This window comes from Marmota marmota, unplaced genomic scaffold (assembly GCF_001458135.2).
Source record: "Marmota marmota marmota unplaced genomic scaffold, marMar, whole genome shotgun sequence".
NCBI classification, from domain to species: Eukaryota; Metazoa; Chordata; class Mammalia; order Rodentia; family Sciuridae; genus Marmota; species Marmota marmota.
In genome coordinates, this window is record NW_026000168.1 from 17,678,556 (window position 1) to 17,703,675 (window position 25,120).

Genomic DNA, 25,120 nt, shown 5'->3' on the forward strand with positions numbered 1-25,120 from the left:
TTTTTTTTTTTTTTTTTTTTTTTTTTTTTTTTTTTTTTTTTTAGTAAATTAGAGACATGTATTTTCCGTACCCCAGCAAGTTCTGTCCTGGATTTATACCTTAGAGGGACTCATACTTATGCCCTAGAAGACATGCATAAGCACTATTTGGTGTCACCTAGAAACAGCCCCATGTCCATTAACAGGAAAATGGTAAGCTATAATGCAGTTCCACACTGGAGTACTATACAGTGATGAAAATGAACGAATTACAGCTACGCACAATGTGGATGACCAGTGAAGACACGATGTGAGTGTTCTTGTTTGGATTCTTTCTTTGGTGGTTCTTGGGCTTGAACCCAGGGCCTCACACATGCTAAGCAAGCACCAGACCACTGAGCTTCATCCCAGCCCTTTTTATTTTAAGTTGGTATCTCACTAAATTGCCCAGGCTGGCCTTGAACTGGGGATCCTCCTGCTTCAGCCTCCGGAACCTCTGAGATTAGAGGCATTGGTCATGCACCTGGCGTGGTTTGGATCTTAATTGTCTTTCAAAAGTCTCATGTACGCCGGACGCAGTGGCCCCCGCCTGTCAACCCAGAGGCTTGGGAGGCTGAGGCAGGAGGATCGTGAGTTTGAAGCCAGCCTCAGCAAACAGTGAGGCCCTAGGCAACTCAATGAGACCCTGTCTCTACATTTTTTTAAAAAAAAATGTATAAATAGGGCTGAGGATGTGGCTCAGTGGTTGAGTGCCCCCGAGTTCAATCCCCGGTGCCCATTAAAAAAAAGAAAAGAAAAGAAAAGAAAACAAAAAAAACAGTCTCACGTGCTAAAAGCTTGCTCCCCAGGAGGCAGCAGAACCTTTAATAGGCGGGGCCAAGACAAGAGGAAGTGAGGTCATGGGTTGTATTTGGACCCGCCCCTTCCGGTTCCTGCTTTCCCGCTTCCTGCTGCCCAGCCTGGAGGGCGTTTGGCCGCCATGATGCGCTGCCTGGTGCTCAGACCCGAAGCGACGCAGCCAAGGGGCCCCAGGCTGCAGCCTCTGAAGCCGTGAGTCCAAATGGACCTTTCGGCCCCGTAAGTCGATGATCTCAGGTGTTTTGTAGCAGTGAGTGACAGAGAGGTGACAAAGTGTGTCTCAGGGCGAGGGCTGTAGCTCAGTGGTTAGAGCACCTGCTTGGACCGTGCCAGGACCTGGGTTTGTCCCTAGTGCGCCCAAGAGAGGATGAAATAAAATAAAATAAAACAAGACAGAATAAAATAAAACAGAAAAAAATAATAAAATAAAATAAGAGAAAATAAAATAAAATAAGAAAATAAAATAAGACAGAATAAAATAAAATGATAAAATAAGACAAGATAAAATAAAATAAGACAAGACAAGATAAAATAAAATAATAAAATAAAACAGAATAAAACAAAATAAGACAGAATAAAAATAAAATAAAATAGAAAAAATAAAATAATAAAATAAGACAAAATAAAATGAAATAAGACAGTAGAAAATAAGACAGAAGTAAATAAAATAAGAAAATAAATTAAAGTAAGACAAGATAAGAATAAAATAAGACAAAATAAAAAATAAAGTAAGAATAAAGAAAAGAATAAAAATTTTATTTATAATAAAATTTCATATCTAATATAAATAAGTAAAACTTTATAACAAAAATATTATACATAAAGCATAACATGTAACTTAATTTTCACGTATATTAATATGTAATTATTATTCACATATAATATAACACGGTATTTATAACGCATGTAAATAAATATAAAATCAGTAAAATAATAAAAATAAGCAAATGAAATAAGAATAAACCTCATCTGCTTATCTACTTGGTATAAAGTGTCATTGAAAGCCAGATGTGATGACTCTTCATTTGCAGTCGCAGCTCTAAAGGAGGCTGAGGCGGGAGGGTCACCTGAGCCCTGGACTTTGAAAACAGCCCAGGGAACATGGCAGGACCCTGCCTCAAAAAAAAAAAGAGTAAAATGACATCAGGTTATCTTTTTAACATTTTGCCTTTTCTTGGTGTTGGTTATTATTTTATGGATTTGTACATACATATCAGCCCTTCATAGATCTTCGGTTGGGTCTGGTGGAGTCTTATAGCGTGGCTTACACGCAGAGGGTTCATGTTGTTTCTGTTACGTGGTGGTTTGTGGTAGTTTCTCAATTTTTGAATCTGTTTCCATTGTGCAGATTTGGGGGTACCGTGCAATGATTCAGGGCGTGTATACACACGTGTATTGAGCCAATTGGGGTGGTTAACGTTTCCATCTTTAACATTTAAAAAAATCAGCCAGGTACAGCCATACACACCTGTAATCCCAGCGGTGTGGGAGGCTGAGGCAGGAGGATGGCAAGTTCGAGGCCAGCCTAGGCAACTTAGTGAGACTTTCAGCAACTTTTTTTTGTGGGGGGGTACTCAGCATTGAACTCAGGCGTACTAGGCCACTGAGCCCTGTCCCCAGCCCTGTTTTGTATTTTATTTAGAGACAGGGTCTCACTGAGCTGCTTAGGGCCTCACTTTTGCTGAGGCTGGCTTTGAACTCGTGATCCTCCTGCCTCAGCCTCCCAAGCTGCTGGGATGACAGGTGTGCGCCACTGTACCTGGCTGGCTCTCAGTAAATTATAAAGGGCTGGGAGCATGGATTAAAAATTTTTTTTATTTACATGTAATAATTGTACACATTTTTGAAGTGTGATGTGGTGTTTCAACATATATGTATGGTGTGCACTGATCAAATCAGGGTCAATGAATGTCTCCACCTCCTTATCGTTACTTTGTGTTGAGTTGTAGTTGTTTATTCTGGTAACAAGTCGTTTGTCACATACATACGGGTATAGTATAAAATTGTCCCCAGTCTCTGGTTTGCCTATTAATTTTGTTAATGGTGCCTATTTATAATTTTTTTTTAGTTGCAGATGGACACGATACCTTTATTTTTTATTTTTATGTGGTGCTGAGGCTGGAACCCAGGGCCTCACATGTGCTAGGCAAGCGCCCTACCCCTGAGCCCCGGCCCTTAAAGGTGCCTTTTAATGAGCAGAACATTTGCATCTTGATACAGTCCACCTTTTCTTCTTTTCTGGGGTTGGAGTTTTATGTCTCCTGATCAGGAAATCTTTGCCTACCTGGTGTCTATTTTTTCCTGCTTTTTGTATCTAGATCCATTTTGAAGTGAGTTTGTGGAGCCGTGAGCTGGCAGTCGAGGTACATTCCCCCTTGGTCCACGTTATTTGTTAAAGTGCTTCTCTTTCCCCAGTGATTTAATTTAATTTGCCTTGCTTTATGTTTTAGCATTGTTCTTTAAATAGTTCTAATCCTCTTTTGTGTGTGTGTGTGTATATTTGTGTGTGTGTGTGTGTGTGTGTGTGTGACATTATAAAAAGGCCTCGGTGCAGTTATTGCAGGCATAGTCTTCAACCCTGGGGACTCTGTCAGTATGGTGGCCTCTCCTAGCTCCTGTGCAGGTGACAGTCCCCTGATGGGACTGGGCTTGCTGACTCAAGTGATGAGGTGCCCATGGTTTCCCCAAGTGGAGGAGAGGTTGATGGACACCAATCGCCAGATGCAGGCTTCCCAGGAACATTCCTGTAAACAAGATCTCAAGGTCTTAATGGACCACAAGCTCAACCAGAACCAAGAATTTAAGGCAATTTATAACTAACCTCCCTGTGAACGCAGGTGACCACAGCACGGTGACTCTCTGCATGTACAGCCACCAGGCTGGGGTCCTGACTGGAATCAGGTGTCCTCCATGTTTTTGTAAATAAGTCAAATATACTCTACTGTCATGAATAACCCAAAAGAACACATTAAAAAAAAATCGAAGGTGGCTGAGGTGTCCTCTGCTGCTGGCTTTTCCACAGTCCATTCTGTGGTCAGGGTTCCCGAGGGTCCTCCCTCTGTGCGTCTCAGGCCCTGTCCTCTGTTTGATTCTTCCCAGGGGTCTCGGCCCCTCTCTGGAGTGGACGAAGGCACGGGGAGAATCTGCGGGTGGTGGGGCAGGGGAGGGCTGGGGACACCCTGTGGGGTGTCCCCTCCAGATGCAGGAGCTTGTCCTGGTGTGGCCTGTCCCACGTGCCAGGGGTTCCCAAGGAGAGGGGTCCTCCTGACGGCGGACGGGGCAGCTCCCCGTGCCCCATGGCTCAGCCTCCTCAGGACCCTTGCCCTGTGTTCCCGGCTCCTTGGACAGCGCAGGGCACCTTTGTCCTTGAGCTCTGTGACCGCTCGTCGGGGTTCTGAGACAGGGACCCGGTCCTTCCAGGCTGGTGACTGGGAGGCTGCTTGGTCCCCCTCCACAGCCCAGTGCCCGGGGGAGGGCCCAAGGAAGCCCTGAGGAATGCGTCACCAGCCCCTGGCTCTGTCTGGAATTTCACGGGGACATTTTACAGTCACTAAACTTAGCACCAGGGCCTGTGGCCTTCGTGGGCCCAGGGTGCCAGGCTGGGCAGGAGTCGGGGTGAGTCGGCAGGAAGGAATGTGATGGGCCCGGCTCTGGGGACGCTGCACCCGAGTGGGGGCCAGGTTCTCCAGCCAGGAGCCACTGGGACTCGCGGGGTCTGTCCTGCCCAGGTCCCTGTGGCCCTGAGATGTATCCCCTGCCCCAGATAAGGGTCCATGTTCCTTCCTCTCAAGGTAGGGTGAGGCCTGTGGTCAGCCATTCAGTCTATTCAGTGTCTATTCAGGACCTACACCCTGTGCCAGGCCCCCTGCTGCACCCTGGGGACACTGCACGGCGGTGACAGGAACGCTGTTGTCTCCTGGAGGAAGCAGATGGGGTCTGGTGACAGGCGCCCAGGAGAAACCCAGGGGGCTTCCCTGAGGAGGCAGCGTCTCAGTGGGGACCTGGAGGTGGAGGGAGGGGCTTAGCTGGGGCGGGGAGGGGCCAGGCTCCAGGTACACCATCAGGCCAGGCCGGGCACTGGGGACTAGGGTCACCTCTCCTGTGTCCACCCCAGCTGCTCTCCAGGGCACCAGGCGCCATCTTGGTCTTTCTGCTATTTATTTAATTGGCACCAGGGGCACTTGACCCCTGAGCCCCGTCCCCAGCCCTATTGTGTGTTTTATTTAGAGACAGGGTCTCCCTGAGTTGCTCAGGGCCTCACTGTTGCTGAGGCTGGCCTCCAACGTGCAATCCTCCTGCCTCAGCCTCCCGAGTGCTGGGACTCTAGCCGTTTGGTACCTGGCTGACTTGTCTCCTGGAGACCAGGGGGGAGGAGCAGAGGCCGCCCTTTGTGGTGGCAGCTGGGGTGTGGAGTCACAATCCCCACCTCCTCCTGTGTGACACCTCTCTGTGCCTCTATTTTCCTTCTGCCAAATGGAGGTCCTCTCTCTTCTGAGGATCATCGTGAGTGGGAAGGACGTGTCCGAGTGGGCGTGGGGCCGCGCTGCTGGTGATCAGCAGGTCTCTGAGAAGCTGCCTGGCTCTGATGTCCCATGCGGTTCCAGGCCCGTGGTTCTGTGAGCGTGGCCTGCAGCCCCCACCTTGGGACTCGCTGGTCCCCGGATGTGGTGGCACATGTTTCCCAAGCAGCCCCAGGGTCTGGTGGCCAGGATGCATGGCCCATCACTGACGCCCACCACCCAGCCTGACCCGCCCCCAGGGGACAGAGAGAAGGTCATTGTCTCTTCCATGGCAGCAGCTGTGAGCGACAGGACCGCAGCTGCCCTTGGTCTCTCTGTCTTGTGCGGATGGTCCTGGGGCTGCCAGCCCTCAGATGGACAGGGACAGCTTTCCGCTGTCCTCGCCTGGGCCTGGCAGGCGCCCTGACCCACATCCGCCACCAGCCCGCCGACTCGGGCAGTGTGGGGCCGGGCGCAGAGACCCCCGTGGGCTCTGTCCACTGCAGGGAACTGGGCGCCCGGGGTGGGGGCTGGTGTCCACCCGTGCCTGGCTCTTCCTGGGTCGCCAGCCTGTGAGGTGTCACAGGTGCCCTGAGGACTGCTGTGGCGCTATTTTTAGATTTTATTGGGTGCCTCCCGGGAGGTGCATCCTCCTGACCCCAAACCCGGGCCATCAGGACCGCGCTGAAATGTCTGCATGGGGCTCATGGTCAGGGTACCGAGGGCTCCTGGGGGCTGGTGGCCCGGGTGGGCAGGGCTGGGAATGGCACCTGACCCGTGGAGGGGACCCTCCAGCCAGCGGAGAGGCCAGGGTGAGCCAGGCCCGTGTGGCCAGGGCTGGAGCAGGCAGCCCCGAGGGCCCAGCAGTGGAGTCGGGGAAGGTGACGTCACGAGTGGAGGCTGGGGGCGGGGTGACGAGTGCCCACGACCTCATCAGTGCCCTTGACCTGGTGATGCGGTGACGCTCTGGCCAGGCTGCCCAGAGGCTCCCTCCTGACGTGTGTGTGCTGTGCCCCTCCTGCTCCTCCTGGCCACCGCGGGTTGGCAGAAGGGTGGCACCAACTGGGCCAATTGCAGCCCGTGTGCTCTGGCCACGGTTGGCACAGGTCCAGCTGATCTGATCTGGGCCAGGGAGGCCCGACTGGGAGGGTTATTTTTTGGGGGAGGCGGGGAGTGGGGACTAGGAGGGTCGGGTTCTGAGGCTGTAAAATGCAAAATTCAGGGTTCAGTCAAGGCAGCTGTCACTTGGCAATAAACCTGAGCATGTGTGGCTTAGCAAGTCAAGTTGAACTTTTCCTACACAACCAGAAACGCAGACCTAGGCCTTGCTTTAGTTGGGCAGTGGGCAGCAGTTGGAGTTTTGTGACGCTTTGCCTTTCCTTCAAGGATATAAGGTGGCTGCTCCCGCTCCAGCCATCACATCTGCATTCCAGGGAGAATGAACAGGTGAAGGTCTGGGCCACCTGTTGTCAGGAAAACAGAGCTCTTCCTAGAATTCGGAGCACGTGTCTGGTTACAGTTCCTTCACCAAGGCTGCAGCAAAGGAGGCTGGGAAAAGAACTTGGTTGAAGAGGAATATCAGGCCCCTTTTAAATGAGAAGGGACACTGGATGGGTGGGCAGCCACCCCCTTTGCCCTCTCCTCAGGAAGCAGAGAGGGGGGGGAGGGCTGTGTGGCATCTGGTGCTGATTCTAGATTGAGTTCACCTCCCTGTGGCTTCTCCGATGCCTCAGGCCCTGGTTTTGGCCCAGTGACAGTCTTCAGGGAGAGCATGCCATGTGGGTGTCAGCCTCCTGAAGAGAAAGGAAGCGGGAGTGTCGCTGCGCGGGGTGGCAGACAGCAGGACTGAGGGGCCGTCCCTGGGAGGATCCAGATGGGGCCGTGCCCAGCTCCTAGAGACCCTGCCGTCTGCTCAGGGTAGTCGGCCGCGTGCTGGGTGACAGGCGCCTGGCTCCTGTGGTCTCCCTGAGCCTCTGTCTCCTCAGTGTCAAGGGAGCTGCATGGCTCTTCCCATCTCTGAGGAGATCACGTAAAATTGTGGGGTTGAGTGCTTGGCCCGGTGTCTGGCATATAGTAAGTGCTCACTAAATTGTGATTTTTAGGGTTATTATTGGAGTAGGCCTCAGCATTCTTCTCTCCCCACTCCTGGGGTGGACCCAAGGGTGCTCAGCCCGGCTCCAGCTCTGTTCAGACTCTTCCTGATGGCCTGGGTCCTCTACTGGATCCCCTGGGTCCGAAAAGTAAGGGGAAACAGCTTGGCACGTTGGCCTGGAGGTTTAGGGTCAGGTCAGGGAGGGCCTTATGCTGCCCACATCCCATTGGGCAGAACTGAACCACAGCCCCACCCACCTGCAAAGCAGCCTGGGATATGTAGTCCAGGGAGTCCCAGGACAAGGGCCTGAGGTGAGCGTGTGCACTGTTTCCCCAGAGATGGGCTCCCCGTCCTCACCGGGTCTCGCTGGGCTCCCCGCATCCACTCTTCACAGAACAGCTAGAAGGATTTGGTCAGGACAGAATCCAGGGCCAGCCCCTGTCTGCCTCACACCTGCCCTGACCTGCCCACTTCTCCCAATTAAACAGTCTCCCCATTTTTCGATTTGAGAAATGTGGGGGTTTTCTCATTGAAGGTTTGCTAATTCAATAGAAATAAATGTTTTTCTGTTTTGTTTTAAAAATTCAGCTGGCCAAGGGGATCTTTTATAAATAAGTATGTGAATATAACCAGATGATGTGTTCAGGAGGTTTAGAAACTGAAATTCATGGTGTGTTTGTTAGTTTATCTTTTTACTGGGTTCTGGGGATTGAACCCAGGGTGCTTAACACTGAGCCCCGTCCCCAGCCCTGTTTTGTGTTTTATTTAGAGACAGGGTCTTGGTGAATTGCTTAGGGCCTCACTAAGTTGCTGAGGCTGGCTTTGAACTCGCCATCCTCCTGCCTCAGCCTCCTGAGCCCCTGGCACATTTATTTTTGGTACTGGGGATTGAGTGCAGGGTCGCACTATCACTGGGCTATATTCTTAGCCTTCTTTTTATTTTGAGACAGGGCCTCACTAAGTTACCGAGGCCGGCCTCAAACTCGTGATCCTCCTGCGTGAGCCTCCTGAGTAGCTGGGGTTCCAGACATGTACTGTGCCCTGTGACAGCCTCTTTACTTCCTTAAAAAAAAAAAAAAGAGAGAAGAGATCTTCTTAGGCTGGGGAGGGTCAGACTGTCTCTCTGAAGTCCATGATGACAGGTCGTCACCAGGTCTTGCTGTTGAAGGTTCTAGAACTCTAGTCCTAGTCCAGCTTCCCAGCTCCCGGTTGTGGGGCTGGTCTGGCCCTCTGCAGGGGGAAGCCCTATTCATAGGTCCGTCACCTTCCGTGGCAGTGGGTCCCATTCCACCAAGGCCGTCTCACCAAGTGTAGTTTGCAGAGACGTGTGTTCTTGGCCCCTGTGAGCCCGTGAGCATGCTGCGCTGTCCATCCTGGCCTCAGACGAGACGGGGGGCCCCCACTGTGCTGACAGGTGACTGAGGCTTGGGAGGGACTGTGGTTCGTCCCAGGTCCCCGCCTGCGAGGACCCTGCCTTCTGCTTAGGCATCCTGGTGGCCGCTTCCTCCCGTCCCCACCTACCAACTTCTACTCACCCCTCAAAGCCCTACCAAAGGGTCACGGACTCTGAAGTCCCCCTTGACCTCGGGAAGAGGATGTCTCAGGGTACACTGCTTGGACATCATGGAGTCCAGTGACAGTGACAGTGGGAGGGAGGTGCTGGGCACTCAGGGAAGAGAGGATAGAAATAACAGGAGGTGGCAGAGCCAGAGACAAGGAAGAGGGGACAGGAAAGACGGGGGCCAGCAAGGAAGGGCAGAGTGGTCAGGGGCTCCAGGCGGAACAGGAATGAAATGACAGGCCTGTCCCCTCGCTGCCCAGGACTGACAGATCCGGGTTCCTACAGAGGCCTCGCGCAGGGTGAAGGTCAGTGGGGAATAGTGGGGAATTGGGGCCCCGGGCCCTGGTCAGCCCCAGCGGCCTCAGGTCTGTCCCCAGCCTGGCTCACTCTCCTGGCCGCTGAGTCTGCTTATCCATCTCCTGAATGGGGCTGCAGGGGGTCCCAGCCGGCAGCCTGATGGGGCGGGGGGACAGGGAATTCATGGAGGCCCCCTCAGTCTTCCTGGGACTCTGGAGGACTCTCGGGGCTGGACGCAGTGCCCACAGCTGCTCTCACAGGCACGTCTCAGATGAGGAAGCCGGGGCCTGGGGCCCATGCTGGCCTAGGGTGCAGGGGACCCCGAATAGTTAAACAGTGAAGAGTCATAAGAAACCGGGGACCAGGTCATTGGGCCAGATCAGGGCCAGCTGGGAGGACCAGGGCGGGCGGGCACTGGGGAGCCATGGAGGGTGCTGGAGCAGGAGAGTGGCCGGCTGGCCAGGAGCCACGCAGGGCTGGTTCTGGCGGGGCTTGTTGTTTATCTGTGTCTGGCGAAGGCCTTGGCTCCCGTGGAGACTCGGGGAGCCAGCAGCGGGCCCCCCGTTAAGCCCTGGAACAATGGCCTGTCAGCGGTCCAGTGCGGAGCCAGATTGCTGCTGCCCAAACCAGCCCACGTCCTGCTCCCGACCTGCTGGGAGCCGCGGGAGGCGCCTTTATCCCTGGTCAGGCGCCAGGGGGAGAAATGCGAATTCACCCTGGGCCTCTCCCAACCCTCCCCGCCCCGCAGCCCGTGCCAGGGGACCTGCGCGGGCCAATGCGATGGGCAAGCCTGGGCTTTGGCACTGACTCAGGCAAACGGTTCCTAAAGGTCCCTCTTATCCACTTTAGGTGCTTTATCTGCACGGCAGGTTCAAGTGGAGTTGAGACCTAAGTCTGAGATGACGTGTCCCCTGCAGTTAAGGCCCACATCAGGAGAGGGCACCCGGTCCGCCCAGGGGCAGGGGAGCGCAGAGATTAGCTTGATTTAGAAGCTTAAGATGCCAGGTCTTAGTCCCTTCTGACCCCTCCTTTGTCATTAAGCAAACTGTCACCTCCTGCAGACGAGGGACTTCTCAAGGGCACCTGATGGATGCACGGCACCTTCCCCTGGGCTGTGTCCTCCGCCCTTTTTACTTTCTGTTTTGAGACAGGGTCTTGCCAGCCACCGAAGCCAGCCTTGAACTCCCACGTGGTGGGGACCACAGGCTGCATCTCAGTGTTGAAGGCGTGTGGCACAGTGAACCTTTGTGGGGTCAGGTGTGTGGCCTTGTCCTCCCACTCACAACAGGAAACCTCGTGAAGCTGGGAGACGCGGGTGTCAGGTTGAGAGGTTTGTTTCTCAAGCCTGTCTCTGAGTTAGCAGGGTGCAAGGAAGGAAGGAGAGAACTTTCTAGAACATGATGCCACGTCGTACTTCTGAAAGATTTCTGTTCTGGTTTAAAGTCGCAGGCTCCCAGCACCGGGAAAGTTATTGTCTTTAGGAGGATAATGTATCCCAGTTCTTTATGGAAGCTGTTTGGCAAGGACCTGGTGTCGGTACCTGGGCCATGGTGACAGCACAGGGCCACCCACAGGCTGGTGACCTTGCAGTTGTAGTTGCTCAGATCACAGAGGTGCTAGGTGAGGAGTGAACCCAGGGGAAGCTCCCCTGTCCTTGCCCTGGACGTCTGTCTGTGCTGTGCCTGGGGCTTTGTCGGGCAGCAGGACGACCCTGCCCCTGGGCTGGGGCTGGGGCTCCGGGGTAGAGCGCTTGCCACGCACATGGGAAGCCCTGGGTTCCATGCTCAGCGCCACAGAAAACTAAATGGGTCTGACTACAGCTAAAACAAAACAAAACAACCTCAGGGCCATCTCCTTATTCAAACCAAAAAGCTCCCGTTCTCTGTACCAAGAAAATCCACCCAGGAGCTTTTACCCACCTGAAATCTCTACACCGGCTCCCACGCACGTTCAGGGGGCACATGTACAGTGACCAAGGAGCAGGAGCGTCTCAGGGTCCTTCACGTGGCTCAGAAAGAAAGAGTACCTTCAGCTGGTGCCGTGGCGCACACCTGTAATCCTGGCCTCTCCGGAGGCTGAGGCAGGAGGATCATGAGTTGGAGGCCAGCCTCAGCAACTTAGTGAGGCCCTCAGCAACTCAGTAAGAGCCTGTCCCTAAATAAAAAATTAAAAGGGCTGGGGACGGGGCTCAGGGGTCAAGTGCCCCTGGGTTCAACCCCTGGTACCAAAATAAAATAAAAGGAGCCACTGTGGGAAAACGGACAGACCCCTGGGAGCCGAGCAGCAGTCACCCACTCGGCCCAGCAGCCTGGAAGCAAAGGCTTGCAGGACCCCACAGGTTAGCCTGGCGCCCAGGCCAGCATCCCGTGCCAGTGGCCGTCCTCTGCTGGGAGCAGGGGCTGCTGGGGCTGGTTCAGACCACCCACGAGTCGCGGGTGTCTTTCTGGGCCCTTCCTGGTGTCGGAGGCTGTGCTGTTGCGGTTTCGTCCCTGTGTTATTTGGGGGAATCCCTTTGGAATCGAGTAAAGGCTGATTTATTTTTTTGGTCCCTCTTGGAAAGGCGTCAGTCATGTATTTTCCTGTTTAAGGAGAAGTGAAAGGGAACCTGGTGTTCGGGGCGGTTGTGCAGAGGCACTCCACCGTGGTCAGCTGAGTCTGCTGTGTGTGGCAGGAGGACGGCCATCCTGGAGCCCTCGCCCTGCACAGGGGACCCCTCCCCGCAGCCCCTCTCCTCCTGGGGCCCTCTGCCTGCCGAAGCTCAGCCCTGTGTGGCCGTGGCCGTTGGTCCCCGCTGCCCTCGTTGTTTGCTGTGCCGCCCTGACATGGCGGGTGCTCTGGGACTCCCTGTGCTCCTCTCTGACTCTGTGTCCTTTATGACCTCCTCCGTCCTGTGCTTGTGGCCCCAGTTGTGCACCTCTGTCTTGACCCCAGCCAGGCTCCGGGCTCGGGGCCCTGGGACCCCCTGGACCTGCCCCTGTGTTTGGAGTCACTTGTGTGGCTTCCGGCCTCAGGCCAGCTCTTCCTTTATTTGCTCAGATCAGAACTCCTGAAGGGCCTGTGGTGCACGCCCACCATCCCAGAGGCTCAGGAGGCTGAGGCACGAGGATCACAAGTTGGAGGCCATGCTCAGCAACTCAGTGAGGCCCCGAGCAACTCAGGGAGACCCTGTCTTACAATAAAAGTTAGAATGGCTGGGGAGGTGGCNNCCCTCCCCCTCCCCCTCCCCTCTCTCCCATCTGCAATATGAAATCAATAAAAACCCCTTTGAAGGTTTGGGAGACTCGGATGATTTGAGTTGCACATGGTCTAGGGCCTGGGATCCACGCAGGACGTCCAGGCAGTGGGACCGTGGTCTCCGTCTCGCTGTGAGAGCACCTGGGGCTCGGGGAGTTGGGGGCCAGGCTCTGGGCTGGGGTTGCTTTGACCCCAGGAGCCCCCGTGCCACAGGCTGGGTGCTCAGGGGGAGCTGGGGTCTGGGGGAGGCCCTTGGGTCATGCACGGACTGAAGCTCAGCCAGCTCTGTCCTCCCTGGTGCTGCTGGGGTGACCATCCGGGGCCTCACACGCTGGGCCACCACTCTGCCCCCTCTAAAGGAGGACCTCTGAGCTCTGCAGGGAACACGGGGTCCTAAGAGCAAGCCTGTCCCCCAAATGGCTCCCTGACTTCCTGCGTCCACATTCAGCCCCTTCTCCAGCCCAGCGGGTGCTGAGGCCCCTCCCGCCGGCCCACAGCCACCCTGGGCTCCCTCACCTAGTCCTGGGCCTGAGTCCAGCCCTGCCACCCACCTCCCTGTCACTGTGCTGTCCTGTTCCTGTCCTTGGTGGGGGGGACTTCAGATCCACTGTCCCCCAGGTGGGAAGGTGGCAGGGAAGCCCAAGGTCAAGGTCCCACAGGGCAGCGTCTAGTGAGGGCTGTGTCCCTGACCTGCAGAGGCCACCTTCCCCTGAGGTCTTGCTTCTCAAGTCTCAGCTGCCCGGGGTGGCCCCATGGATTCAGGGGTTCAGTCCGGGTTGGCTCCGTCACCCTGGGCCCCAAGTGAGGCGCAGCACCTGGTGGCAGGGCATGGGGGGGGCAGCTGGACACTTGGTGACAGCCAGGAAGCAGGACTCGGGAGCCCTCATCCATGATGTGGGAGGATGGGAGGGTCACAGGTGATCTTTTGGGTCACTTGCTGGCACACTCGAGCCCTCAGTATGGGGTGGTCTTGGTGTCACCGTTGGTGTGAGCGGCCATGGCCTTAGGGTCAGCCTCAGCAGTCCTAGCCCTGGGTGCCCCTCTCTGCCGTCACTGTCCCCCTGTAAGAAGGGCCACCAGCTCACGGGGTCGCTGGGTGACTGACTGAGCTAGTCCTTGGGGATGCTGGGCGCAGTGATCTTTGGACCAGTGATCAGGACCCTGCACATTGTCGTTGCTGTGGCCTTGGCCGCCTGGGTCCTGGAAAGGCTGGTGGCGGCGGGCTGCTGTGGGCAGCCCCCTCCTTGTACCCGATGGGGGAGGGAGGCCCCTGGCGGCCAGCCCCTTCTCGGGTCACCCGGAGCCCCTTGCCCCTCCCTCCGCAGGTCGCAGCCCTGGTGGGCAGGGTGGCCCCGCCTGCTGGCCTCAGCCTGGGACCAGGCGGGGAGCAGCGGCCGGGGANCGTGGCCTGTCTCTTTAAACCCACCCCACCTCCAGGGCCTCTTGTCCCCAGACCACAGCCTCCTCCCCCGGCCCTGGTGTGGCTGCACCCCCGCCCGGGGCCACAGCCACAAGGGTGACAGTAGTGACCGCCCTTTGAGCCCGAGTGGTGCTGAAACCAGGCGCTTCCTGGGGGCTGGTGTCTGCCCAGACCCCCCCTCCCAGCTGCTCACTGTGGGGGGGCACAGTGGGGGAGCACAGCTGTGCCGTGTGGGGACCTGAGGGAAAGCCCTGACATCTGGGTCACAGAGAGGACGCTGAAGGGAGAGCATCAGTCCCGGGGAGCACCATCCCGCCACCCAGGGAGACTGCGCCGTGGCCCCACAGGCTCTGCCACCCGCCGTGGGCCCTGTGTGTCTCCGTAGAGTGGTGGCCTGGTCGCCCTGTTGTGTTCATAGAGAATTAAGGGCTCAGCCTTCGCTCTCAGGTGCTCCATGAAATAGTTTTTGTTTTTTTTTTAAAGCTCAGACTGTTAGTTTTAGTATTATCACAGCTAGCACTTGGAAAGGTTTTATTTTTATTTAAGTTAAAATGTTGTGACATGGTCGTGACCCTGGCGAGTCCGGGCGCTGTGACAGGGCGCTGTGGTGGTTGGTGGGCGATCAAGGAGGCGGTCAGCGTTCCAGCCTCCTGGGACATTTCTTCCCATTGGGAATCTCGAGACTCCTTCCTCCTTAGTTGCTTATAACATATGTAATACAACAAGACCTGCGGTCACCCCGATGTACTGAACTGTGGCCTGCGGTGGCCCTGCTGTTCAGGACGACCCCACACTTGCTCCCCGGTGACTGTGTCTCGGTCCCTCCATCTGATCCCAGGGCCAGGGCCTCCTGATGCTGCAGGCAGCCGCCTCTTGGTGACCAAGACCTTTCACCTCAGCCAGGATTCCCAGGTTTGTTCCCAAGGGCAAGGAGACCAGGACCCGAGTGACAGATGCTCAGAAAGACGAGAAAGGAGGAGGGTTAAGTCACCCTGACCTTGAACCCATGAGGAGCAAGAGCAGGGCAGTGAGGTGGGGCGGGGACAGCTCCGCTCAGGGAGCCCAGAAGAGCCCTCCCGCCAGCCCCCTGCACATGACCTTCACAGCGCGCTCTCCCTAGACAGCTGTTGCTGGAGTTTGGATCTCGGGTCCCCAGGAGGCCCCCATGTTCAGGCTGGGTCCCCTGCCTGTGGTGCCGTCCAGAGCTGGGGAGCCTTTAGGAGATGGGGTCTGATGGAAAGGATTAAGTCCCCAGGGGAGGGGCTGACCTTGGAGGAGATACTGGGACCTTCTCCCTCCCTGTTTTCTTCCTGGCCATCACGAGGTGACAGCCCTCCTCTGCCATGTGTTTTCATACACTGATGTCCCGTTGCCCAAAGCAACAGGGCCAAACACGCACACATCAAAACCTTGGAGACCGTGATCCAAAATAGACCTTCCTAAGTTGATTATCTCAGGTATTTTGTCATAGTAACGGAGAGCTGACTCATACACCTGCCGCGCGAGATGCAGTAGTGAGAGAGACAGACCAGACTCCCTGCCCCCTTGGAGCTTAAATTTTGGTGCTAAAAACAAAAAAATAAATGAGCAGAGAAAGACAGGAAGAGATCAAGAAGAATAAGACAAAATTAAAACAGGATGAGGTAGCAGGAGACACTTGAGCTATGTGACGTTTGTGCAAAAACTGAATCAGGACGCTTGATTCCCACCCTCCACCAACACAGTGGGACAGTGATGTCCCTGGCCCGTCCTTTGCAGCCATCTGCACAATATCCCCTTTGCCCGATGTGGGTGGGCCCTGTGCTCCCCGTGAGGGGTCCCCTCTGGGCCTGGAGGGGCGCAGCCTGGAGAGTCCCAGGGCTCCCACCCGTCGCCCAGGTGCTGGGAGGGCAGAGCCCAGGAGCCAGCGGGGAGGAAGTGTGTTGAAGTGGCTGCACTTGGCCTTGCGCAGGGACACGTGTCATACCCCGGGGTGACCGCGGCTGTCCAGGTTTTCCTAGAGCTGCCAGCCTCAGAGGACATCAAGTTCTAGGTCCTCCCGTGTTGTCCACCGCCCTGTGCCGCGGCCCGCAGCTGCTGCAGAGCTGAGTGCTTGGGTGGCACCAGGTCACCCTATGACATGTCCCCCTGGGACACAAAGCCCCTGGAAGGACGACCCTGCCACAGCCTGTACAACGTGTCCCCACCGCTTCCCGGGCCACGTCACCCGGTGTGGCCAGCAGCATCACCTTCAGATGACAGGGGCTCGTCTTTGGAGTCTTCCAGCTCCTAAATTTAGCAGCGTGGATTGAATCCACGGAAACGGAGTTACGTAACTGCACGGCCCTCCCCCTGCAGCCCTCCCCCTTCCAGCTCCCCCCCAGCCCCCCTCCAGCCCCCCAGCCCTCCGCCTCCGCCCTGCCCCCACAGTAATCAGCCTTAATCAGCTAACGAGGAGGAGGAGGCCGGGAGGCCGCGCAGCCCCAATCCCTGGGAAGCTGCGGGGCTTACGTAAGGAGTGACATTGGCCTGGTGTGGGATGACACTTGGAAATGCGTCCTCCCTGTCTCCCTGTCGCTTGCCCATCTCCCCCTCTCGCCTCCTCAGACCCAGGTCCGCCCCCTGGAGGCTGCCCCTCCACGACCCTGCCGCTGAGGCTCGACTGGGGTGCAGCCCCTGCAAGCTGAGAGGCTGTGCCAGCAGGAGGTTCAAGTTTATCACCTAAAAATAAATCACCTACTCAGCAAGGAGGGGGTGAGGGACGGAAAGGGAGGCTGGAGAGGGAGGCCGGAGAGGGAGGCCAGAGAGGGAGGCCGGAGAAGGGTCTCCCACAGAACCGTCCAGCGCCCTGGTGGCCTGGCAGGTGGTGAGCTCCTGCATCTGCTGAGCCCAAGATCCGGACCCAGGCGTCCTGCCCAGGGGCTGTGTCCCTGGTCATCGCACACTCTGCCCCCCACACACTTGGAGACTGTCACTTTCTAAGGCCACGGACAGCCGGGTGCGGGGTCTGAGGCCCCCCGGCCGGCCCTCCCGACCCCCGCCCACCTGATTCCCGCTGTGGGAAGTGGAGCTGTCCCCATGGCAGCCAACCAGGGGCCACTCCCCTCCTCGGCCTTCTGCTGGGTGGCACATCGCAGCCCATGCTCCTGGCCAGAGAACATTCTAGAACCAACCCAGGGCGCAGGCCCGAGGGCCAGGGGGGCTGGGAGGGACCTGGGCTCATGCCCCCTGCGGTGCCCGTCCCTGGTACCAGCAGCGCCAAGCCTCCTGGGGGGGTTCCACAAGACCCCAGTGACGGGGACGTGCCCTTCTCCAGCCACCCTCCAGGCCCAACGCACCGTTCTGGCGGGAACAGCCCAATTCTCCTGGTCTCCTGCCTGCGGCCACCTCCTGGCCACCTCGCCCTGTCCCCTCCTGCGCAGAGGCCCCTCTCTCCAGCCTGTTGTTCAGTTGCTGTCCTCACCTCGTCCTCCCAGGGAGGACACCCCCCCCTTGTTAAACACAGGAGCCAGCAGGACGAGAGGACATCACATGGGACGGACGTGCCAAGATCTTCCCAGGACATTAAAACAAGGGGGGAGCAGGGCCCGGGGCTGGCCTCTGGCAGGGCCATCGGCCTCTTCTTTGGTGAAGATGGGGACGCTGTGGAGGACAAAGGCAAGGCAGCTCTAAGGCCACTTGGGACCTTGGCCAGGACCTCTGAGTGAGGCGCAGGATGAGGTCGCCTCTCGAGTGTCCGATGGTGGCTGGAACTGGACCAGGTGGGGAGGGGCCGTGGAGGCTGGGAGCAGAGGCCGTCCTCCCTACCTGTGGAGACTCAGCCTTGAATCTTCTCCACAGTGGGCAGAGGGTCCTGTTGACACCACAGAAGTGCCCCCAACTTGAAGACAGACCCCAGGGTGCTCCTCCCCAAGGATTGGGCTGGGTTTCTGGTTGAAGGTGGACCTCGAACCCCGCTGCTCCGCCGTGGACTCGAGCCTCCACACGGCTCACTAGCTGGGGGCCACCTGGGAGGTCACAGGGCCAGCCATGTCCAGATTCTTGGCATCAGGATTTCCCCCAGTACTGGTGACTGGACCCGGGGCGCCTAACCCCTGGGCCTCGTGGTTTTCTATCTTTTGCTTTGAGACAGGGGCTTGCTAAGCAGTTGAGGCTGGCCTCCAACTTGCGATCCTCCTGCCTCAGCCTCCCAAGTCACTGGGACTTCAGGTGTGTGCCCTGTGCCTGATGATCCAGATGGCTTCTTACAAAAAAAATCCTGGAACCCCAGTCTGTTGAGACAGAGTGACAACCCAAGCTGTCCAGGTGGGATGGGCCTGTGACCCCTCCCACGTGACAGGCAAAACTGTGTCACGTGCCTGACTTTTCCTTGGGGGGTTGGGGTCTGTGGTCATGTTGATTCTCCAAAGGCCGCCCGCCCCCGGAAGGGTTAAGAGGGGCTGGAAGTGCCCGCTGCGAGTCTAGGATACTGTGATTGTCACGTCTATTTCTGTCACCTGTTTGCCTTTCTAAGCTCTGTGTTTCTGCAGCTGACATTTAAATGAGTTCGCGTTTGCGGAGCCCACACCAACTGGCGCCCGGTGCCAGGCGTGAGGGGTGAGGAGGCCCAGCCCAACAGATGGGCGGGGAGGGGCCGCCCGAGATTAAAATGTGCTCCCAGCTCATCGGGAGTTGCCGGGAGCTTCTGAAGGCTTTAAAGGGACAAGGCCAGGTGCTGCAAGAAGGGCGCCTCCAGGCTGTGTCTCTGGGAGGTGCTGTGTGACCTCGACCAAGACCCTTTCCCTCTCTGTTCTCTCTGTGCTGTGAGGACCAGTGCACCTTCTGAGATGTGTGTGGCCCTAATCAAGGGACGTTAGCTCCCTCACAGGGAAACGGGTCACGTCCAGGGGGAGGGTTCCGGCTGGGGCTGGGCACTCGGAGGACCCCTGTAACCCCTCTTAGCTGGCAGACGGGGACTTTGAGGTGCAGCACCCTGGCTGTGGCGTGTGCACGGGTTCTAGTCACAGGAGCCAAGGGCCAGGGTCCCAGGGCAGAGATCTGAGTGGCTGAGCCTGGGCCATGTGGCCACGCCTTAGCAGGGCACAGCGACTGACCGGTGGGACTCTCTGTCACAGTGGGGGGGAGGCTCTCCGAGGAGAAGCTGGGACCCCCGTCCAGGAGGAGGGGGGAGGAGACAGATGGCTCTCCTGTCACCTTGCCCCCCACCTTGACTTGACTTGCTCCTCTGTCACCGTGGGGGAATGGTCGCACCCTCCGAGGACAGTGGAGGAGACCAGGTGACGTCTCGTGCACAGGGCTCTGAGTAGCTGAAACCCCCTGAATGTCACCGATTGGTAAAAACTGGATTCGGGGCACCCACCCAGCCGCCGTCAGCCGCCTTGCCCGACACAGGCCACACGCATCTTTTGGGCACAGCCAGCGGCCTCCAGGTTGGCACATGTGGCTCTGAACCTGGCTCCGGCCTGAGTCTCGGCCCCATGGGCACATCAGGTGCCAGGTGGCCTGTGTGGGCACAGCCAGGCAGGGCCAGGGGACAGGTGGAGGCCCTCGCTGAGAGGTCGGGGTGGGAGGCTGTGGGGGGCCACCACCTGCAGTGTCCACGGGGCGGGTGGCCCCAGCTGAGCCACTTGTGTGCCAAGGACCAGTGGGCATGGCGGTGGCCCCGTGGGCCTGGGGGGACCCTGCAAGGACGGGGCTGCGGGACCTAGGGGGAGCCCCGGTGTGCGGTGGCCACTGTGACCTCTGAGGCTTTATCTGCCTCCACGGACCCTGGAGCCTGACCCGGGGCCAGAGCCCAGCAGCGCTCACGGTTCATGTGGCAGTGGACAGGCCACGGCACGTGTTGTCACTACTGTCACTACCACTGGCTCAGAGCCCTTTACCAATGCCTTGTGGCCTTTTGGGTTTCCACGGTGACTTTCAGGGAGACAACACCTATGTACTTGGGGAGCCCTGGCTGTCCCCCCGAGGTCCCCAGAAGCTGTCCCCTCTTAGCCCTCTTATCACCGCACGCTTCCCTGTGGACACCAAGGCAGGCGACGGTCAGCTGCTGGCGCTGTCCCCAGGTTCACGGCTTCAGGCCGGACACAGCTTCAGGTAGAGAGGGGGACGTGAGTCCTGGGGTCCCCAGGGAGGCCGCACACAGAGCTCGGCCACTGCCACCGCCTGGCCACCAGCCCCGCTGTGTTTGGCTGCTCAGTGGCCCGGGCGTCCCTGCATCTGTCCCCCGATGCTCAGTTTTGAGGGTTGGGCACCCGGGTTGGCTGTGGGAAGGAGGGAGAGGAGGGTCGCTCTGGTTTTGCTTCTGTGTGACAGGCGAGTCCCATTTCCTGAACCTCCTCATTATGGGGACAGATTTGTGCTGGAAGGAGGGCCGGGTGGGGGAGTCTAGGCATGGCGACGACAATGTGACGGCGCTCAGCAGCAGGAGACCACACGACTGTCCCTGCTGAGGACCGGACCGAGGACCAGCAGGCTGCCAGGTGGCAGGCTGCGGGGCTCTGCCTGGTGGCTCTGCCCCAACCCGGGGTCCACGCGCATCTGCATCTGTGGCCGCTCCGCTCCTCGCGCCTGGCATCCTCCTGGGACCAGCTGGTGACAAAGGCACGGGCAGGTAAAGGTCCTCAGGGCCAGGCCTGGGCCTGTCACACGGTCACTTCATCCCAGTGGACAAAGCAAGTCCCGAGGTCAGGTTCAAGGTGAGGGTGGGCAGGTCCCTCCACCCTGGGTAGGTGCTCAGGTGGGACCAGAGGGTCATTCTGCAGTGGGCACTGGGTACCTCCCCCAGGGCTCTAGGGTCAGCGTGTCCCAGAGAGAGAGCGAGGGAGGCAGGAGAAGGGGGGAGGGGAGGTGTGCGTTGCTACATGGGGGGAACTGGCTCATGTGACACTGAGTGTGACAGGTCCCACTGCAGGCCCAGCACAAGCTCGAGTGTCCGGGAAGCAGCGCAGTGGTCAGAGCAGGTCTGGGGACCTCAGAACCAGAAGGGCCATTGGGGCGGATCTAGCCAAGACCCAAGGCCGGGAGCCCCGGGGGTCGTGTGCTGGTGTCCAGGGCGGGAAGGTGGGCGCGTTCTCCCCAGGCCTTGGGCTGATCAGTGCCCACTGTCCCTGGGCAGGGCCGTCTTCCCTACTGGACCCCTCGGTCCCCATGCCAGTCTTCTCTGGAAAAGGGCCCTGGTGTCCGCTGTGTCGGGGGACAGGATGCCGCAGCAGGGAGTGCCCACCTCAGAAGGGCCGTGTGGGCTCCTGCCAGGGAAACGCGCCCAGAGCTGGGCCCAAGGGTTGCCCTTCAAGAAAATCAAACGGATCCTCTGCCGAGGGACCATCCTCCACGTCTCAGATCGGCCAGGACGGGACCCTCTGGTGGATGCCCATGGTCAGCCTCACAGGTGTGGCAGGCAGTGCCCCCCGGGGCTGCCAGATGGAGGTGCCTTATCTACACAGCGGCCTCCCGGGGAGGCCCTTCCCCGCTCCCAGGGCCTGTCCACAAGATGCACTGAAAGAACAACCGAGCGTCCAGACTGCGGACCCCCAGATGGGCACACGGACAAACTGGACGTCACCAGAACTAAAAGTGCGCGCTCCGCAGAAGGTCTGCCCGGAGGGAAGGACCAGCCACTGTCTGCGAAGGAGTGTCTGCAGGTCACATCTGCAGCAGGGACCTGTGTCCAGAAGGTCAGTGGCCATCTGAACTCAGAAACAGATGGTCCAGTGGGACAGAGAGCAGCAACTCGGACAGACGCTGACCTGACACGCAGGGACACGCAGGGCGGACGGCGCTCACCTGGAACCCTGGCTATAGGGACCGTGGAGGCTGTGGAGGCTGTGGGAAAGCAGAGGCTGTGAGGCTGTGGAGGCTGCAGGTTGCAAGTGGGTTCTGGGACCCCAGCCTGTCCTCTTCCTCTCTGCACCTGCTGCCACCACGCTGGGCCACCCTCCGTGCCCCAAAGCCACACTCCAGCCACCCTAGACTGGCACCTCTCCAACAGGAACCAGAACAGACCTGGCCTGTTTTTAAGTTGACGAGCTCAGGTACTTTTTTGACAGTGACGTAGGTGACCAAAGTACCACAGCTGCCCAGGTCCCCGCGCAACCAGAGCCCTGAGACTCTGCGTATCACACGGCCACTCTGGAAAGCGGTTTAGCTTTTGCTTTTCAAGTTAAAACCATGTAGCTGGGCAGTTGTACTCTTGGGTATTTGTCCCTGAAGCATGAAGGTGGCTTGCAGAAAAAACTGTGCACATCCCTAATAGCTTTATTTATCATGGCCTCAACCTGCAAATACCCACATGTCCCTGCGTAGGTGAGTGACTGAAAAATGCCATCAACCATACAGTGGAATTGTGCACAGTAATAAAAGTAATGGTCCCAGAGGCTCAGGAGGCTGAGGCAGGAGGATCACAAGTTAGAGGCCAGCCTCAGCAACTTGGTGAGGCCCTGAGCCACTCAGCGAGACCCTGTCTCCAAATAGAAAATGCAGAGGGCTGGGGACGGGGCTCAGTGGCCCTGAGTTTAGTCGCTGGTACCCAAAAAAGAAAAAAAGGGCTGTTGATAAACACAGTGAGAACTGACCCCAGGGAAATCCTGCCGAGGGGAAAAAAATGCCAGCATCAAAAGGTCACCTCCTGTGCGCTTCCATTTCCACAAGTGTCAAGGTGACATGAGAATCAGGGTGACGGAGAGCCACGTCTGTATGATCCCCGGTTGCCAGGGACCAGGGCTGGGTGAGGCTGCGGTCGGGTGTTGACACCAAGTCCTTTCCGGGGGCAGTCGAACAGCTCTGCATTCAGGGGTCACAAAGCTGGTCGGGTGACAACCTCCTATAGACCTGTGCACCCCAGAACAGCCAGCCCAGACCCCTGTGCTGTGGAGACTGGGGACTCCGAGGGACATCGACTGGAGGTCCGTGTCAGGCCGTGTCAGCGCCCTGGTTCTGACGGTGCGCCCTGGTTACGCAAGAGGGTCACAGGGCACTGGGAGGAGCTGGGTGACAGGGACTCGGGAGCTCGCGCTGCTGTTTCTGCAACTTCTTGTGGGTCTTAAACGATTTCAGAATGAGGATGTGACAAGCAGCCATGGCCTGGAGCGGCGGTCCACAATCCAGATTTTTTTTTTCCCCGTAAAAAACAAACAGCAAGAGGAAGAAAGTGAGTCGAGTGTCATCCGTGTGACAGATGAATGCTGAAGCGATCCTGTGGGTGACAAGGTGATTCCTGTGAGAGACCAGGACCTGGGGGTGTGGGAGCCGGCCACAGACAAGGACAGACAGACAGGGGCACAGACAGGTGACAAGGGAAGCCTGGAAGGTGGGTTTGCCTTTTGAGAGTTCAGAATTTTACCCTGTGAACATCCGTCACTGTCCCTTGCTGCTGTGGCAAAGTGTCATAGAGTTGGTGGCTAATAAATAGCAGGAACCCGCCGCTCACTGTTCTGCAGGCCCCAAGCCCAAGGTGACAGTGCCGGTCGGCGGATCCTTGTGTGGGGGCGTGTGCCGTGAGCCACCTCCTGGGCCGCAGGTGGCACTTCTCACCGTGTCCCCACAGGGTGCCAGATCATCAGGAGCTTCTGGGGCCTCTTCTATCGGGGCCCTCGTTCAGATGTCAGGTGGCCACCCTCAAGACCTGCCTGCCCACTGATCAGAGGCCTCACCTCCCCATACCGTCACCGTCACCTGAGGGACAGGGTTTCAACACAGGAATTTTGGCAGGACCCAGTGACAATCAGGCAACGATAATCACCTCTCAAAAAGTCGGAGTTGATTTTTGTAAAGCTGGGAGCAGGACCTGAGCCAGTCCAGTAAGGAAAGGGACAGTACCCTGGGGACAGAGATTTTATCAAGAAACTGACATTTGGCTGGGCGCAGTGGTGCGTGCCTATGATCCTAGTGACCTGAGGCCATGGCAAGAGGATTGCGAGTTCGTGACCACCTCAGCAACTTAGTGAGACTCCGTCTCAAAGATTAATGAGTGAATCAGGTGAGGTGGCGCCCACCTATGATCCCGGCAACTCAGGAGGCTGAGGCAGGAGGATCGCAAGTTGGAGGCCAGCCTCAGCCACTTAGTGAGGCCCTGTCTCCAAATGAAAAGTAAAAAGCGGCTGGGGATGTGGATCAGTGCCAAAAACCAAACCAAAGAAACAGTATTTTTGAAAAGTCCAACTAAATCAAGTGACTTCCAGGTTTATCAAAGTGGCACTCTTTCTTTTTGGTACCGGGGATTGAACTCAGGGGCCCTCAACCCCTGAGCCCCGTCCCCAGCCCTATTTTGCATTTTATTGAGAGACAGGGTCTCGCTGAGGTGCTCAGGGCCTGGCTGTTGCTGAGGCTGGCTTTGAATTTGCCATCCTCCTGCCTCAGCCTCCGGAGCTGCTGGATGACAGGCGTGCTACATGTACCAGGCAGGTGACAGTCTTTCTTTGCTGCTTCCTTCTCAAAAATGGGGGCCACGGGGGCACCTGCCCACCCGGGCTCCCTGCTGATCTCCAACGGGCGCCATCAACAGGCAGCTTCAACACCTGGCAGCTGCCCAGCGTCCATCAGCAGGTGAGGAGTGGGTCCCTCCCTGGAATATCATATGGAGCAGCGAACAAGAGCAACCGCAGCCAGATGCGAAGAAGAACTTCCCCGAGTGCCGAGCAGGAGGAGCGAGTGGCTGGGAGGGGAAGGGGGCAGGCTGCGTGGTCCCACTGACATGGAGCTTAATCTATGGGGACTGGGGGTAGGACGCTGGGGGCCACGGTCACGCTGGTGTGCTCACTTGTGACAACTCGTTAACTGCATGAGAAGGGGACCCGGGGTTGCGCCTGGCCGAGCCGCGACTTCCGCACTTTGTAGGTGGCTGGAACCTGCAGTCCTTCCTGCCGGGGCGTTCTGGGATCAGATGGCGGCAGGTGATCGCGTGGGTGTGGAAGGGACTTCCTGGGAGCCCGTGGGTGGGCGGCTGTGGACCTCTGAAGCCCACTGGTGGGGAGAGCCTCAGGCCCAGTCCTGCAGGAAGGGAAGCCCGCGGTCACAGTGGACCCCACCAGGCCCCAGACCTGATGGCCAAGAGCCCGGGGGCCTCCCAGGGCAGGGCTGAGCTGAAGAATGCCACTCCCTCTGGAATTCCTGTAGATAAGGTCCCGGGGTGCCCCACCTCCCAACGCGCCCCAGGCAGCCTCCTGGTCACTTCCGGGGACTGTCACCAGGGCCACGTTCAGTTC

At 57.6% G+C, this 25,120-nt stretch overlaps 1 long non-coding RNA gene across 3 annotated transcripts in view; it reads left to right on the plus strand.

Annotated features, from left to right (window-relative positions):
* Window positions 1–942: 942 nt before the first annotated feature.
* The window catches only part of LOC107150105, a 55,314-nt gene continuing 31,136 nt past the window's right edge, over window positions 943–25,120 (plus strand). For 2 of the 3 annotated variants that reach the window (XR_007342006.1, XR_001504536.2), the window contains exon 1: window positions 23,072–23,226. This is a non-coding gene — a long non-coding RNA (uncharacterized LOC107150105). Of the gene's footprint in view, window positions 1,057–23,071; window positions 23,227–25,120 lie in introns of those variants that run through there. The other variant, XR_007342007.1, reaches the window with a different exon arrangement.